Genomic DNA, 14944 nt, shown 5'->3' on the forward strand with positions numbered 1-14944 from the left:
CTCTCTCTCTCTCTCTCTCTCTCTCTCTCTCTCTCTCTCTCTCTCTCCTCTCGCTCTCTCGCTCTCTCGCTTTCTCTACCTCTCTCTCTCTCTCCTCTCTCTCGCTCTCTCTCTACCTCTCTCTCGCTCTCTCTCTACCTCTCTCAACCGCTCTCTCTCTCTCTCTCTCTCTCTCTCTCTCTCTCTCTCTCTCTCTCTCTCTCTACCTCTCTCTCTCTCTCTCTCTCTCTACTCTCTCTCTCTCTCTCTCTCTCTCTCTCTCTCTCTAGTCTGAAGTGCATTACAATGTCTTGGAAACACAATGCTATTTCAGAAAGAGATAAATAATTAGCAGCAAAACCTTTTGTCCTCATTGTGATGTCACCAGATAGACTTTAGATGCAGCATCAATTTAACTATAAGTTCTGGAATGTTCCATTCATTTGAATTAACTGCTGTCTGTCTCATTGATCTTTTGCCCCTGAATGTTGGGCAACTGATCATAGCAACTGACGTAGCAGCTGTCGTCAAGTCCAACACCTTGGACAAGCTCATGAAACATGAAATCCATAGAGGGGAAACTAATAGTTTAAATTGCTAAATATTGTAATGACCTGACTAGATCATAAATGAACAATTGTCCAGACAGAGGCTTGAGTTTGCGGGTTGACGGTTTATTAAACCAACTTTACACAGGCTACTGTTTGGGCCGTAGCACACGCCAAAAAGATGACAGATAACCCACAAGCCAATCGTGACCTTCTCTTGGGAAGCCCAGACGTAAGAGAGAGAGAATAAAGGCTGAACCTGGTCTTAACTTCCAATGCTCCACCCCCTGCCCAACCCCCTCCACGCCACTCCGCCAACCACCAGGATGCCCGGCATCAGAACATTCCAGGCATTCCCGTGATTGGCAGATAGCAGGTTGATTGACATGTCGGACCCCGCGAACACCGGGTACTGGTCAGTACAACACAACCACCTCCTAGCCTAACACATAACACACAGCTGTCTGTGCGGGTCGCTACACAGCCCCACACCACAAAGTCCCTCGTCCCCGAGGGAACAAACAAAGTCTCTGAAGCGACCCGGAGGTCTCCTTTGCCTGCGTGGCCGTGATGGTCGCAGAGTGCCCCTCTGGGAACCAGGGGATGAAGGCAGAGATATGGGGGACAAGGAAGCGGGAACGGGTAATACAGTCCGTGGCTCTGGGGAACCACGCGGTGACACAGGGGGGGAGACAGGGGGAGTGGGCTGTCTGGAGCCTTGTCTGCGGCACCTGAGGGTGGGTGCCTGGAGAATGTCATTGCCAGAGAGGGAATTGTGGGGGTTCCTGGGGTTTGGGGAAAAGAGGCCCTCTGTATGGGGCTAACCTGTCCCGGTGCAGTGCCACCTTTCTCCCCCTGGGAGGAAGCTGCACCCGGTACACAACCTCCCCTACCCTCTCCAGGACACTGCAGGGTCCCACCCAGTGACTGTCCAACTTGGGGCATCTGCCTTTTTTCCTTAGGGGGCTGTAGACTCAGACCAGCTCCCCAGCCACAAAGTGCCTTCCCCGGGTGTGCACGTCATAGTTCCTTTTCTGCCTCACACCTGCATTCACCAGCTGCTCTCTGGCGAAGGTGTGGGCTGTCTCCAGGCGGTCCTGGAGTCTCCGGGCATACTCCGGCCCCGGAGGAACATGAGGGCTATCCAGGGGCCGACCAAACGCCATCTCCGCAGGGGTGCGGATCTCTCTCCCCAGCATGAGGAGGGCAGGCGTGCAGGAGGTGGAGTCTTGGACAGCGGAGCGGCATGCCATGAGGACCATAGGCAGGTGCTTGTCCCAGTCACGCTGGTGTTGGAAGAGACGATGGCCAGCTGCTGTCCAAGCGTTTTGTTGAAGCGCTCCACAAGGACATCACTTTGAGGATGGAGAGGAGTAGTGCGGGTCTTGTGCATACCCAGCCTCTCACACATGGTGGCAAACACACGGGACTCAAAGTTTCTGCCTTGGTCGCTGTGGATGGACTCTGCAGCTCCAAACCTGCTGAACATCCCCGCTGTCAGGGCGTCGACGATGGTCTCTGCCTCCTGGTCAGGCAGAGCATAGGCCTCGGGCCATGTTGTGAAATAGTCCATGGCCGTGAGCACCCAGCGGTTTCCACTGTCTGTGGTGGGGAACGGCCCAACTACATCCACTCCCACCCTCTCCATGGGAGCCCCCACTGGGAACTGTTGGAGCTGAGCATGAGAGCGGCCTGGGGGGGCCCTTTCTCGCTGTGCAGTTGTCACAGCGGCGACAAAAGTCCTCCACATTCCTCTTGTGCTGCCCCCAGTAGGAGCCCTGACGGAGACGGCGCAGTGTTTTTGTGACCCCAAAGTGTCCAGTCCCCACCCCCCTATGAGTACTCTGGAGCACAACCTCCCGCAATGCTTTTGGGACCACCACCTGCCACCTCTCCTCTCCCGTAGCTGACTCCTTCCATGCCCTCTGTAGCACGCCATCAGCCAGCCGCAGTCTCTCAAACTTCGACCACAACCCTTTGGTCGCGAGTGAGAGCGCTGTCACCTCTTCCCATGGTGGCCTCACCTGCGCCTCTACCCACTGTAGCACTGGCTGTAGGTCTGTGTCCCGTCCCTGCTGCTGCCGCCATTCAGCCACGTCGACAGTCTGCAGCTCGCAGCAGACAGGCCCGCCGCCCGACACACTGTGGCACAGACACCCTCCTCTGCCCGCAGCTCTCTCTCCCGTCCCTCTCTCCGTTCACAGTGGCGGCAGCCGTCTGCAGTACAGGGCCGACGGGACATGGCGTCGGCGTTGGAGTGGCGTGCCCCTGCCCTGTGCACCACCGTGAAGTCATACGGCTGAAGCTCCTCCAACCAGCATGCCACCTGCCCCTCTGGCTCTCTGAAAGACATGAGCCACTGGAGAGCAGAGTGGTCAGTCCTTACAGTAAAGGGCAGACCACCCAGGTAGTACTTGAAGTGTTTGACGGAAGCCACAACAGCCAAGAGCTCCCGCCGGGTGACACAGTACCGGCGCTCATGTTTGTCAAATGTTTTGCTGAAGTACGCCACCACTCTCTCCCCTCTGGCCCCACCTGGGCCAGCACCCCACCCATGCCCACATTGCTCGCGTCTGTGTCCAGGATAAAGGGCAAGGTGAGGTCAGGGGGGGCGAGCACGGGGGCCCCGATCAGTGCACGTTTGAAGGTGTTGAACGCCTCCTCACACTCCACTGTCCAAGTGAAAGCCTTGTCCTTCGGCAGCAGGCGGTTCAGTGGAGCAGCAACGCTTGAGAAGCCACGTACAAACCTCCTGTAGTACGAGGCCAGGCCCAGGAAGCTCTTCAGCTGACGCTGGTCGGTGGGGGTGGGCCAGTCTCTGACAGCCCCTACCTTGTCCTCCATGGTGCTGATCCCCTCCTTCCCCACTCGGTGGCCCAAGAAGGACACCTATCTCCTCATGAAGTGGCACTTATCGGGGTGGAGCTTCAGACCTGCGGCAGCCACCCTCTCCAGCACACGCCGTAGCGCCCCCAGGGCTGACTGGAAGGAGCTGCCATGGGCCAGGATGTCATCGAGGTATACCAGACACTGCTGTCGGGGGATGCCATCCAGCACCCTGTCCATCAAACGCTCAAAAGTAGCTGGAGCGTTGCACAGGCCAAAGCACAGGACCTTGAACTGCCAGTGTCCTCTGTTAGTGGAGAACGCAGTTTTGGCTCTGGCCTCTGGGGAGAGGGGCACCTGCCAGTAGCCACTGCGGAGGTCTAGTGAGGAGAACCAGGAGGACCCCTAACCAGGTCCAGCGACTCATCGATACGTGGTATGGGGTATGAGTCCTTCCTGGTTACCTCATTCAGCCGCCTGTAGTCCGCACAGAACCTCAGCTTGCCCCCCTTCTTCGGAACCATGACGACTGGTGCCGCCCAGGGGCTGTCTGAGGGCTCAATGAAGTCTGCCCGCTGCATCTCCAACACAGCCTTGTCTGCCGCCTCCTGGCGTGCCAGCGGGATACAGCGGGGACGCATCTTGATGGGTCGAGCATCACCTGTGTCGATCTCATGCTGCACCAGATGAGTCTGACCCACCTCTTCCTCACTCAACGCAAAGCTGTCTCTGAATTCAAACAGCAACTGCCACAACCGTTCCTGCTGCTCGGGGTCAAGACCAACACAGTTCCTCCCCATATCTCCTCACTGCAGACAGTGTCCTCTCCTCTCCCATCTGGGGTAGCTGGGCTGGGGGTTTGCACAGAGGGCTGTGTCATGGAGGTAGCTGGGGAAGAGGTGAGTCTGACCCACCTCTTCTCTCACTCAGCAGGGGGTCTGGGAATTCAAACACAGCCACTTCCATAGCCTGGGGGCGCCCATGGTCTCTGGGGCTCCCTGGAGTAACAGGGTTTGTTGGGTTGAGGAACTGTGCACATTCCTGGAGCTCTAGGTCTTATTCCTCCCCCGGGCTCAAGTGGCTGTGTCATGGAGTCTAACTGGCCTCAGCCTGATGCACGTAACACCCCGCCGTAGGTGACAGGGGGACTGGGGAAAAGTCACACACAGCTCCAGCCATGAGTCTCTGTTGCTTTAACTGTTGGAGTAAAGGGTTTGTTGGGTTGAGTGAATGTGACATTAGGGGGAGCCATGGTGACTTCCGTCCCTCCCTGGAAGCTCAGTGTGCCCCTATTTAGGTCTAACTGGCAGCCTGTGCTCCTAAGAAAGTCCAACCCCAGGATACAAGGGTCCTGCACAGCCGCCACCCACACAGGATGATGCACAGTCCTGCCCCCTACTGTCAGAGTCATTATTCCCTTCCCTTTTATGGGTGCCAGCTCGCCTGTGACTGTGCGGAGCTGCACAGTTGTAGGCTCACACTGAGTCCAACCTGGCACAATATCTGGCCTCACCAGGGTTACTGTGGACCCAGTGTCCACCAGGGCGGAGCAGGGCACCCCCTCCACAGTGACAGGGACATGACAAAAGTCCCCAACACAGGTCCGGCCCACCACAACAACAGGCTCCATCCGCTTGCCCTCGTCTGCTTCTGGGGGAAGTGGAGCCTTGCTTCCCCGTCTGTGCCGGTGGGCTCCTCCTGAAGATGATGGTGGTTGGGATAGAAAGCCAGGGGTCCGCACTACCCGGTCTATGCGGACCCGAGCCGTTTCCCTGAGCTCTGGGGGACATGGGGCAATCTCGGCGCAGATGGCCTGGCTGGCCACAACCCCAGCAGACCCTGGGACCAGGGCTTGTGTTTCGTGCCGCCTGTAGCGACACAGCCCGAATGAGTTTTGTCATTTCGGCCATCCAAGCAGGCTTTTCCGGCTCCGGGCTGCTCTGCCCCCCAGCTCGCACAGAGGGTGTGTCTCCCTGCACCCCCACCAAAGCCCCAGCTGAAGCCCCAGCCCACACCAGCTCCCTCTCCAAAGCCATCTCCAAGGCTGTCTGCAATGACTCAGGATGAGCCAGCTGGGTCTGTATGCGCAGCTCCGTAGGAGAGAGCGCCCGTCTGAACTGGTCTCGCTCTGCACGGAGGGGGGCATGTGAGCATATGCCCGCCGAGAGAGGCTCTCAATGTCATTAGCTAGCACCCGTAGAGGCTCTCCAGGCTGCCTGCGTCTATTACTCAGTTCGGAGCGCAGTAGCCCGGGCTGAACACACTGTCCATAGCGCCTCCTCAGTGCTCCCACTAAAGCACCATAATCATGCCTGTCCTCGGGGCTAATCAATATCAAACAGGCCAGAGCTTCATCCGTGAGGCATAAAGCCAACTGCAGTGCCCTTTCTTCATCCGACCACCCCTAAAATGAGCTAACAGTTCAAACTGAGCATGAAAAGCTTCCCAATCCGCCTTACCGGAATACTTCGGGTCTTAACAGATACGGACGCAGCCGGGAACTGGGCGCCGCCATGTTTGTTTACATCCTGAGCCCCAGATTCCTCGTCACGCCGCGTCCGACGTCGCCACTTCGGTCCGCCCACCAGAATCCGCTCGAAATACAGTCGACGAAGCACTCATGCCCGCTTCAGCCGCCATCGCTCTAACGTCCTCCCTCAAGCGGCCTCTGCGCTCCGACGCCCTGGCGATCTCCTCAGACAGAACCTCCGACGTCCATTCACACGCACCTCCTTGGCCATAATCGTCCCCTACCTCCACCTTCACTTTCGGATTCCCTCGACGCATTTTCAATCCCCGTTCTCACCTACGGTAGCTAGCCACATAAGTCAGCTAGCTAGCTGGCTAACTTGTATCAATGTTTTTACTTCTGACACCAATGTAATGACCTGACTAGATCATAAATGAACAATTGTCCAGACAGAGGCTTGAGTTTGCGAATTGACGGTTTATTAAACCAACTTTACACAGGCTACTGTTTGGGCCGTAGCACACGCCAAAAAGATGACAGATAACCCACAAGCCAATCGTGACCTTCTCTTGGGAAGCCCAGGCGTAAGAGAGAGAATAAAGGCTGAACCTGGTCTTAACTTCCAATGCTCCACCCCCTGCCCAACCCCCCTCCACGCCACTCCGCCAATCACCAGGATGCCCGGCATCAGAACATTCCAGGCATTCCCGTGATTGGCAGATAGCAGTTTGATTGACATGTCGGACCCTGCGAACACCGGGTACTGGTCAGTACAACACAACCACCTCCTAGCCTAACACATAACACACAGCTGTCTGTGCGGTCGCTACAATATTTTAACAGTGCACCAGGGATACTTGCTACTGTGATTCCTGTGATTCCTTCCTGGAGTTTTTTCAAATACAAAATTATTATTTTGTTATATTGTTTGCTGGCCCCGCTGGTTAGCGAGCTCTGTCTCATTGACAACCCAATGTTGCTAATGGCCAGCTATCTATCCTGTTAATATAAGTTGTTTTGTTAGCTAGGTAATGTTAGCTAGGTAATGTTAGCCATGTTATGAGCACCAGCGAGTTAGCTAGGTAATGTTAGCCATGTTATGAGCACCGGCTAGTTAGCTAGGTAATGTTAGCCATGTTATGAGCACCAGCTAGTTAGCTAGGTAATGTTAGCCATGTTATGAGCCCCAGCTAGTTAGCTAGGTAATGTTAGCCATGTTACGAGCACCAGCTAGTTAGCTAGGTAATGTTAGCCATGTTATGAGCACCAGCTAGTTAGCTAGGTAATGTTAGCTTGGTATGTTAGCCATGTTATGAGCACCAGCTAATTAGCTAGGCAATGTTAGCCATGTTATGAGCACCAGCTAGTTAGCTAGGTAATGTTAGCCATGTTATGAGCACCAGCTAGTTAGCTAGGTAATGTTAGCCATGTTATGAGCACCAGCTAGTTAGCTAGGTAATGTTAGCTTGGTATGTTAGCCATGTTATGAGCACCAGCTAGTTAGCTAGGCAATGTTAGCCATGTTATGAGCACCAGGTAGTTAGCTAGGTAATGTTAGCCATGTTATGAGCACCAGCGAGTTAGCTAGATAATGTTAGCTAGGTAATGTTAGCCATGTTATGAGCACCAGCTAGTTAGCTCGGTAATGTTAGCCATGTTATGAGCACCAGCTAGTTAGCTAGGGAATGTTAGCCATGTTATGAGCACCAGCTAGTTAGCTAGGTAATGTTAGCTTGGTATGTTAGCCATGTTATGAGCACCAGCTAGTTAGCTAGGCAATGTTAGCCATGTTATGAGCACCAGCTAGTAAGCTCCAAAAGTGGTTAGTAACGTTCGGCTGCATGCCGACAGTGCATTTTTTTCCAGTTTCCTGGTCTTTCCATTAACAAGATATTCATTTCCAGCATGTTTCAGACCATTGAAAATGCAAAAAAAAGAGAGGAGGACAGGCACAGCCTGCCGCACCGCTACCAATGATTCTCAGCTAGCGGTGGCCAATGTTAGCAGAAGTTTGTAGTGGGTTTTTATATTATCGTAGTGCAAAAGTATTGCACAAAAATACCATAAACCACATAATCTCTGTGTGATTTAATTTAAAACAGTCTGCAAGATGAGAGGAGAGGTGATAGATCAATGTCTTAAGGCTAAAGTATTGGAAGAGAGATGTGCCGTAGGACCAGCAGTATTCCTTTGTGAGGAGGAGAGAAGGTGGGAGAGGGTAAATAGCTAGCGTGCCTTTTCTTTGCGAGGGTCAAGCCTCTCTTTCACCAAACCTTGTCATCAAGGTGACTTTCTGTATTTCTGGAAGAACATGACAATGGAATAGATGGATGAAGTATGTCCCAAATAGAACCCTATTCCTTACATAGTGGACTAGTTGTGACCCTATAGGCCCTGGTCAAAAGCAGGGTACTATGTTGGGAATGTCTTGAAATAGTTTTATTGTGTAAGATGGTTCTTATGGTACCCCTGTAGCAAAATATGTTGTCTTAAAAACTTCATTTCACCCTCCCGTGGTCCTGATGTCAGGGTGACCCAGGTCCTGTGTGTGGAGGGCTCCCCTTTCTGTGCTCGGCGCTCGCGGGTCACAGCGACCCGGGCCCTGTGTTTCCAGGGCTCCCGCTCTGCTCTGGTGGGGTCAGAGTGACCGTGCCAGCCACTGGCGAGGTGTGTGCCTTTGAGCGTAGTAGAGAGTCTGCGAGTGTGGCGAGGCGTGTGCCCGGCTCTGCGCTCTGCTCTCTTCGCTCTGCGCTCAGAGCGACCCTGTCAGCCAATGGCGAGGCGTGTGCCGCGGAGCGTAGTAGAGAGTCTGCGAGTGTGGCAAGGCTGTGCCCGGCTCCCCGCTCTGCGCTCTGGGCTCGCAGCTCTGCGCTCTTGGGTCAGAGCACCTCAGCCAGACGCTTCACAGGTCCGGACGTGCCTCGCTGTGTGCTAGAGAGCAGCCGAGTGTTAGAGTCGCGCTCTGCGGGTCAGAGCGACCCTTTCAGCCACTGGCGAGGCGTGTGCCGCTGAGCGCAGTAGAGAGTCTGCGAGTGTGGCGAGTGTGGCGAGGCTGTGCCCGGCTCCCAGCTCTGCGCTCGTGGGTCAGAGCGAACCTGCCAGCCGCTACACAGGCCCGGAAGTGCCCCGCTGTGTGCTAGAGAGCAGCCAAGTGTTCTTGTTGTGCTCTGCGCTCTGCGGATCAGAGCGACACAGCCAGCCGCTGCACAGAGACATAAACTGAACAAGTTCCACAGACATGTAACTAACAGAAATGGAATAATGTGTACCTGAACAAGGGGGGGGGGTCCCCACCTCTCTCCCCTCCTCCTCTCCTCTCTCCTATACCTCTCTCCCCTCCTCCTCTCCTTTCGCCTATACCTCTCTCCCCTCCTCCTCTCCTCTCTCCTATACCTCTCCTCTCTCCTATACCTCTCCTCTCTCCTATACCTCTCCTCTCTCCTATACCTCTCCTCTCTCCCCTCCTCCTCTCCTCTCTCCTATACCTCTCTCCCCTCCTCCTCTCCTCTCGCATATACCTCTCCTCTTTCCTATACCTCTCCTCTCTCCTATACCTCTCCTCTCTCCTATACCTCTCCTCTCTCCCATACCTCTCCTCTCTCCCATACCTCTCCTCTCTCCCCTCCTCCTCTCCTCTCGCCTATACCTCTCCTCTCTCCTATAACTCTCCTCTCTCCTATACCTCTCCTCTCTCCCCTCCTCCTCTCCTCTCGCCTATACCTCTCCTCTTCCTATACCTCTCCTCTCCCCTCCTCCTCTCCTCTCTCCTATACCTCTCCTCTCTCCCCTCCTCCTCTCCTCTCACCTATACCTCTCCTCTCTCCTATACCTCTCTCCCCTCCTCCTCTCCTCACTCCCATACCTCTCCTCTCTCCCATACCTCTCTTCTCCCCCCTCCTCTCCTCTCTCCTATTCCTCTCCTCTCTCCTATTCCTCTCCTCCCTCCTATACCTCTCCTCCCTCCTATACCTCTCCTCTCTCCTATACCTCTCCTCCCTCCTATACCTCTCATCTCTCCTATACCTCTCCTCTCGCCGATACCCCTACTCCCATAACCTCTCCCCTATACTTCTCCTCTCTCCTATACCTCTCCTCCCTAACCTCTCCTCTCTCCCATACCTCTCCTCTCTCTCATACCTCTCCTCTCTCCCCTCCTCCTCTCTTCTCGCCTATACCTCTCCTCTCGCCTATACCTCTCCTCTCGCCTATACCTCTCCTCTTTCCTATACCTCTCCTCTCTCCTATACCTCTCCTCTCTCCCATACCTCTCCTCTCTCCTATACCTCTCCTCTCTCCTATACCTCTCCTCTCTCCCATACCTCTCCTCTCTCCTATACCTCTCCTCTCTCCTACACCTCTCCTCTCTCCTATACCTCTCCTCTCCCCTCCTCCTCTCCTCTCTCCTATACCTCTCCTCTCTCCCCTCCTCCTCTCCTCTACCTCTCCTCTCTACCATACCTCTCCTCTCTCCCCTCCTCCTCTCTTCTCTCCTATACCTCTCCTCTCTCCTATACCTCTACTCTCTCCTATACCTCTCCTCTCTCCCCTCCTCCTCTCCTCTCTCCTATACCTCTCCTCTCTCCTATACCTCTCCTCTCTCCTATACCTCTCCTCTCTCCCATACCTCTCCTCTCTCCCATACCTCTCCTCTCTCCCCTCCTCCTCTCCTCTCGCCTATACCTCTCCTCTCTCCTATAACTCTCCTCTCTCCTATACCTCTCCTCTCTCCCCTCCTCCTCTCCTCTCGCCTATACCTCTCCTCTTTCCTATACCTCTCCTCTCCCTATACCTCTCCTCTCTCCCATACCTCTCCTATACCTCTCCTCTTTCCTATACCTCTCCTCTCCCCTCCTCCTCTCCTCTCTCCTATACCTCTCCTCTCTCCCCTCCTCCTCTCCTCTCACCTATACCTCTCCTCTCTCCTATACCTCTCTCCCCTCCTCCTCTCCACACTCCCATACCTCTCCTCTCTCCCATACCTCTCCTCTCCCCCTCCTCTCCTCTCTCCTATTCCTCTCCTCTCTCCTATTCCTCTCCTCCCTCCTATACCTCTCCTCCCTCCTATACCTCTCCTCTCTCCTATACCTCTCCTCCCTCCTATACCTCTCATCTCTCCTATACCTCTCCTCTCGCCGGCTACCCCTACTCCCATAACCTCTCCCCTATACCTCTCCTCTCTCCTATACCTCTCCTCCCTAACCTCTCCTCTCTCCCATACCTCTCCTCTCTCTCATACCTCTCCTCTCTCCCCTCCTCCTCTCCTCTCGCCTATACCTCTCCTCTCGCCTATACCTCTCCTCTTTCCTATACCTCTCCTCTCTCCTATACCTCTCCTCTCTCCCCTCCTCCTCTCCTCTCGCCTATACCTCTCCTCTTTCCTATACCTCTCCTCTCTCCTATACCTCTCCTCTCTCCCCTCCTCCTCTCCTCTCTCCTATACCTCTCCTCTCTCTCATACCTCTCCTCTCTCCCCTCCTCCTCTCCTCTCGCCTATACCTCTCCTCTCGCCTATACCTCTCCTCTTTCCTATACCTCTCCTCTCTCCTATACCTCTCCTCTCTCCCATACCTCTCCTCTCTCCTATACCTCTCCTCTCTCCTATACCTCTCCTCTCTCCTATACCTCTCCTCTCTCCCATACCTCTCCTCTCTCCTATACCTCTCCTATACCTCTCCTCTCTCCTATACCTCTCCTCTCTCCCATACCTCTCCTCTCTCCTATACCTCTCCTCTCTCCTACACCTCTCCTCTCCCTATACCTCTCCTCTCCCCCTCCTCCTCTCCTCTCTCCCTATACCTCTCCTCTCTCCCCTCCTCCTCTCCTCTACCTCTCCTCTCTACCATACCTCTACTCTCTCACCTCCACCTCTCTTCTCTCCTATACCTCTCCTCTCTCCTATACATCTCCTCTCTCCCCTCCTCCTCTCCTCTCTCCTATACCTCTCCTCTCTCCTATACCTCTCCTCTCTACCATACCTCTCCTCTCTACCATACCTCTCCTCTCTCGCATACCTCTCCTCTCTCCCCTCCTCTTCTCCTCTCTCCTATACCTCTTCTCTCTCCTATACCTCTCCTCTCTCCTATACCTCTACTCTCTCCTATACCTCTCCTCTCTCCCCTCCTCCTCTCCTCTCTCCTATACCTCTCCTCTCTCCTATACCTCTCCTCTCTCCTATACCTCTCCTCTCTCGCATACCTCTCCTCTATCCCCTCCTCTCTCCCCTCCTCCTCTCCTCTCTCCTATACCTCTCCTCTCTCCTATACCTCTCTCCCCTAAATTCTCCTCTCTCCTCTCCTCCCTCCTATACACCTCTTCCCTACCCCTCTCCTCCCCTCCCCTAACCTCTCGACTCTCCCCTCCTCCTCTCGTCCCCTAACCTCACCCCTCCTCTCATTTCTCCCATACCTCTCTCCCTCCTCTTGTCCTAACACAAACCCTCTTCTCTCTCCCATACCTCTCCTCTCTCCTATACCTCTCCTCTCTACCATACCTCTCCTCTCTACCATACCTCTCCTCTCTCGCATACCTCTCCTCTATCCCATACCTCTCCTCTATCCTCCCTCCTCTCCTATACCTCTCCTCTCTCCTATACCTCTCTCCCTCCTCCTCTCCTCCTCTCCTCTCTCGCATACCTCTCCTCTCTCCTATACCTCTCCTCTCTCCTATACCTCTCCTCTCTCCTATACCTCTCCTCTCTCCTATACCCCTCTTCCCTACCCCTCTCCTCCCCTAACCTCTCGACTCTCCCCTCCTCCTCTCCTCCCCTAACCTCTCCCTCCTCCTCTCATCCCCTAACCTCTCCCCTCCTCTCATTTCTCCCATACCTCTCTCTCCTCTCTTGTCAGCTTTAATACAGTAACTATGTACCCATTAACTTTATTTTTTTGTTGTTGTCGCCATTTAGAAAGTCTGCATAGGAAATAGATGTAACAATTGTCTGCTCCAGTGAGATTCCGTTGAACTGTCGTGTGTCGGTTAAAAACAACTGGACGTAAAAAACTTTACCCCTCACAAAAAAACTACCGTACTGCCATGGTCTGCACCAAGGTATTATAATGGTCTGCACCAAGGTATCACCATGGTCTGCAACAAGGTATTATAATGGTCTGCACCAAGGTATCATCATGGTCTGCACCAAGGTATTATAATGGTCTGCACCAAAGTATCATCATGGTGTGCACCAAGGTATTATAATGGTATGCACCAAGGTATCATCATGGTCTGCACCAAGGTATTATAATGGTCTGCACAAGGGTATTATAATGGTCTGCACCAAGGTATCATCATGGTCTGCACCAAGGTATTATAATGGTCTGCACCAAGGTATCATCATGGTCTGCACCAAGGTATTATAATGGTCTGCACCAAGGTATCATCATGGTCTGCACAAAGGTATTATAATGGTCTGCACCAAGGTATTATAATGGTCTGCACCAAGGTATTATAATGGTCTGCACCAAGGTATTATAATGGTCTGCATCAAGGTATCATCATGGTCTGCACCAAGGTATTATAATGGTCTGCACCAAGGTATTATAATGGTCTGCATCAAGGTATCATCATGGTCTGCACCAAGGTATTATAATGGTCTGCATCAAGGTATCATCATGGTCTGCAGCAAGGTATTATAATGGTATGCACCAAGGTATCATCATGGTCTGCACCAAGGTATTATAATGGTCTGCACCAAGGTATCATCATGGTCTGCACAAAGGTATTATAATGGTCTGCACCAAGGTATTATAATGGTCTGCACCAAGGTATTATAATGGTCTGCACCAAGGTATTATAATGGTCTGCATCAAGGTATCATCATGGTCTGCACCAAGGTATTATAATGGTCTGCACCAAGGTAATATAATGGTCTGAACCAATGTATTATAATGGTCTGCACCAAGGTATTATAATGGTCTGCACCAAGGTAATATAATGGTCTGAACCAATGTATTATAATGGTCTGCACCAAGGTATTATAATGGTCTGCACCAAGGTATCATCATGGTCTGCACCAAGGTATCATAATGGTCTGCACCAAGGTATTATAATGGTCTGCGCCAAGGTATCATCATGGTCTGCACCAAGGTATTATAATGGTCTGCACCAAGGTATCATCATGGTCTGCACCAAGTTATTATAATGGTCTGCACCAAGGTATTATAACGGTCTGCACAAAGGTATTATAATGGTCTGCACCAAGGTATCATCATGGTCTGCACCAAGGTATTATAATGGTCTGCACCAAGGTATCATCATGGTCTGCACCAAGTTATTATAATGGTCTGCACCAAGGTATTATAACGGTCTGCAGCAAGGTATTATAATGGTATGCACCAAGGTATTATAATGGTCTGCACCAAGGTATTATAATGGTCTGCACCAAGGTATTATAATGGTCTGCACCAAGGTATTATAATGGTCTGCACCAAGGTATCATCATGGTCTGCACCAAGTTATTATAATGGTCTGCACCAAGGTATTATAACGGTCTGCACAAAGGTATTATAATGGTCTGCACCAAGGTATCATCATGGTCTGCACCAAGGTATTATAATGGTCTGCACCAAGGTATCACTATGGTCTGCACCAAGGTATCATCATGGTCTGCACCAAGGTATCATCATGGTCTGCACAAAGGTATCATCATGGTATGCACCAAGGTATCACCATGGTCTGCACCAAGGTATCACCATGGTCTGCACCAAGGTATCATCATGATCTGCACCAAGGTATCATCATGGTCTGCACCAAGGTATCATCATGGTCTGCACCAAGGTATCATCATGGTCTGCACCAAGGTATCATCATGGTCTGCACCAAGGGATCATCATGGTCTGCACCAAGGTATCATCATGGTCTGCACCAAGGTATTATAATGGTCTGCACCAAGGTATCATCATGGTCTGCACCAAGTTATCATCATGGTCTGCACCAAGGTATCATCATGGTCTGCACCAAGGTATCACCATGGTCTGCACCAAGGTATCATCATGGTCTGCACCAAGGTATTATAATGGTCTGCACCAAGGTATCACTATGGTCTGCACCAAGGTATCATCATGGTCTGCACCAAGGTATCATCATGGTCTGCACCAAGGTATCATCATGGTATGCACCAAGGTAT

The 14944-nt window shown here is 52.7% G+C and overlaps 1 pseudogene; it reads left to right on the top strand.

Moving 5' to 3' along the window:
* The window catches only part of LOC135511235 (equistatin-like), a 114502-nt pseudogene that overhangs the window by 71421 nt on the left and 28137 nt on the right, over positions 1–14944 (top strand).

The sequence above is a fragment of the Oncorhynchus masou genome, chromosome 23, assembly GCF_036934945.1.
Source record: "Oncorhynchus masou masou isolate Uvic2021 chromosome 23, UVic_Omas_1.1, whole genome shotgun sequence".
In the NCBI taxonomy this organism is placed as follows: domain Eukaryota; kingdom Metazoa; phylum Chordata; class Actinopteri; order Salmoniformes; family Salmonidae; genus Oncorhynchus; species Oncorhynchus masou.